Genomic DNA, 3,441 nt, shown 5'->3' on the forward strand with positions numbered 1-3,441 from the left:
AATCATAATCCATTAATCTTTCATTTGATAAATTTATCAATTTTTTTCGGATTTTTTTGATAATTCATTAACTAGTTTTACCGTTTATTATTTTGGTTTGTGAATAATTCCACAATGTTTTTATTATTATTATTCAATTCATTGTTTGTTCAACTTAGTACTAATACATGTAGGCCTATAAAGTTTGCAGGTTTTTTTTTCTAAATGTACCTCGAAACAAAACGCAGGAACAGTCACCATATAATCATTATTGATAATGTGTTCTGTGTGTCATTTTCTGCCTAATCAATTAAAAGAAAGGGAGGGTCACTGACTTTAAACAGTGAAAGTGGTTTGCTATCCTTTTTTTTTATAATTTTATTACGTAATCAAGAGCGTGTAGGTGAATGGATGACAACCGAACCAAGAATCTCAGCCAAAATTTTAAGTGCGAAACAGGTTGTTTGAATCACCACTAATTCTTTGTATTAGTTATGACGCAATCATGACGTCTGATAATTTTCATGTTTTTCAATTACTCTGACCTTCCTATACGCTAATTAAACACAACTGTCGATTTAATTGGTTCCTTTACTAATTTCACAGTCACACCAACGAAAAGGGCCCGAGATAGATCAAAGCTATTACATTATTTCCAATAGATAACAATCGGGTGGTTTGGTGTCGATTTCGTAGGTGTGACTTGGGCGTAAAAATGTTACTAAACATCTGCATTTAGTGTAAGCTGGCCTCTTGACAGTGAAGCGTTAATTTAGTAATTTTAAGTCACTCAAAAAATTCCGATACCCGTATGCATGAGAAAGATTTTTAAAGCTATAGTTGAAAGCTTCGATGAATGTTCAATAATGCGAAATATTTGCAAAAATTATATGATTTACCATTTTTCCAAAAGTGATCGTTTAGGTCTATTTCAAATTTGCATTAACTGGTTATGACCCCCCCCCCCCCCCCCCATTGCCCATTGATTAGATTTAAATTTACAGATTGGGATTTTGCTTTGCGTTCTCTACTCTTTCTTGTCTAAAATGGTGTGATTTCTTAAATCGTCAGAGGGGAAAAAAATGGAATAGAAGAAAAGAACAGTCCCCTTTTTCGTGTGATTGAAAGAAGCATTCTGCACGCTCTCTAGCTTTATAGAGACACGAGGGCAGGGCAAAAGGCTGGGAGAAAACAATGAATAGGGGCGGGGTTGATGAATTACTATAAGCAAGGGTGGGGCGGTTATTTCTTTAACCATCATTGTCATTGAGAATGTAAAGAAGATGCATGAATGTGATGGGAGAGGCACTTAGCAGAACCACGGGGCCATTTTCTTTTTGCTTGTTAAATTATTTAGGAAAAATACCCCTCCACCTCTCGTAAATCCTAGATCTGCAGCGGGGGGGGGGGGTGGGGCTAGTATATATATCACCAATAACTGGCGTACAGATGGGGGCCTGGGGCCATGGTCCCCCCCAAAAAAATAATAATAATAAAATAATAATAAATAAATAAATAAATAAATAAATAAATAAATAAATAAATAAATAAATAAATAAATAAATAAATAAATAAATAAATAAATAAATTAATAAATAAATAAATAAATAAATAAATGAATGAATGAATGAATGAATGAAGGAATGAATGAATGAATAAATAAATAAATAAATGAATAAATAAATAAATAAATAAATAAATAAATAAATAAATAAATAAATAAATAAATAAATAAATAAATAAATAAATGAATAAATGAATAAGTAAATAAATAAGATAAAATAAAAGATTCACGACCAAGAAAAAGAGTAAGAAAAAAGAGAGAAAATGAAAAGAAAAGGGGTGTTATGTCAAATTCTAACACAAAATCAGATTTCTGTATGAAAAGGTAGATTTCTTGCTCGCTGGCGAGATTTTGCCTTGTACGCCTTGTCTGGCCCCCTGAAAAATTATGGCTTAATACGCCACTGTCACCAAAAACATAATTTTGGTGTGTGTTTTTTTTTGTCAGACAGGCTTTCAATACCCCCTGTTGGAATGAAGCCATGATCAATATCAACCCCTTTAGATATAATAGAGGAAGGAAGAAAGGAAGGGTACGGTTGACAAGGGTAAAAATAGAAGGAAAGGGATCCTGAACCTAGATTCGTAAGCAACCACTCTACCCAGTGGTTTTGTCGGTTATAGCTTTTTATATGAACCGAAATAATAATGATACTATACATGAAGAAATGACACTGAGTGTTCAACAGGTGAGCGGTATCATGCGGTATCGAAAAATAGATACTGATGACTGCCACAACTTGGCGGTTTCATCACAATGATGGCAAAGGTTGTGATGACGTAGGTTAACAAAGGGCAGGTGTACATGAGCAAGTTGAACCCCTTAAAGATTTTTGTGTCCATTATGCTAAATTTCTTACTAATGCAGTTTCATGCAGTTCATAGATGACCAATGGAAAATCCAATTTTTATGGCGGCGCCCTTCTAACAAATCAATGAAAATTTACAACATGTACAAGGGAGGCTGGTTGAGTGGTCCTCATCATTAATATATTTTTAACATAAATGTTCATATTTTTTCACGAATGATTTTAATAGTTTTCGCCTAGTTTGTTCGTTCTTATTTACAATAAAAAAATGTTATCGCTATTTTCTTTTGTTATTCTGATTGATTTTTAAAACCATCTCTTTAATATGGAGTTGGGTGCTCGAACTCATACGTTTTCTGTAGGGATTTCGATCGCGTGTCAACTGATTACGTCTCCGACTATTTATATTAATGTGACATTCATTCCTGTCGGGAGTGCCCTAATGTCATCAATTATGTTTCATTCATCGGATTTCAAATGCAATGTACCCTAAAGATGACAGATTGGTCGCAGAACTACAGGAAGTTTATGATCATTCATTGCCATGTTTGAGTTCATTGTACTATCATTTCTTTAGGACTATATGGGAGAAGGCTGAAGCACCCCCACCTTCGACCTTCCCCTTACCTTACTCCTGGCTCCCCCTCCCTCTCCCCCTCTTAGTTGTTGCCAATTTTTTTCCTCTCTCTACCACCTCCCCTCTCTCCCACTCTCTCCCTACCCCTTCTCCTATTCACTTTCATTGTCTTTTTTTCCATCTCACTTTCTCATATTGACAAAGTAACGAAGAGTACTACTTCCTAACAATTGATAAGAACAATAGTGCTAGGGATGGGTTTAATTTGTATACCAATGGCGTCAGGGGAAAGAACATGGCGTTTGCCTTTTTGCAAAATGTCTAAAATTTCTGGCGGGAAAGGGGCAAGTGCCATCAAGCCCCCCCCCCCCCCTTGTTTATCTGTATGGCATCGATGAGGCCCTAGTATACAGTATACTACTGTTTTTTTTTCTTTACCAGGGAATTTCCCTCATCGATGTTGACGGTGATGCAATAGTAAAATCTTTAAATGTGATAAAAAGATTCCTGCTA

This window comes from Lytechinus pictus, chromosome 3 (assembly GCF_037042905.1).
Source record: "Lytechinus pictus isolate F3 Inbred chromosome 3, Lp3.0, whole genome shotgun sequence".
Taxonomy (NCBI): Eukaryota; Metazoa; Echinodermata; class Echinoidea; order Temnopleuroida; family Toxopneustidae; genus Lytechinus; species Lytechinus pictus.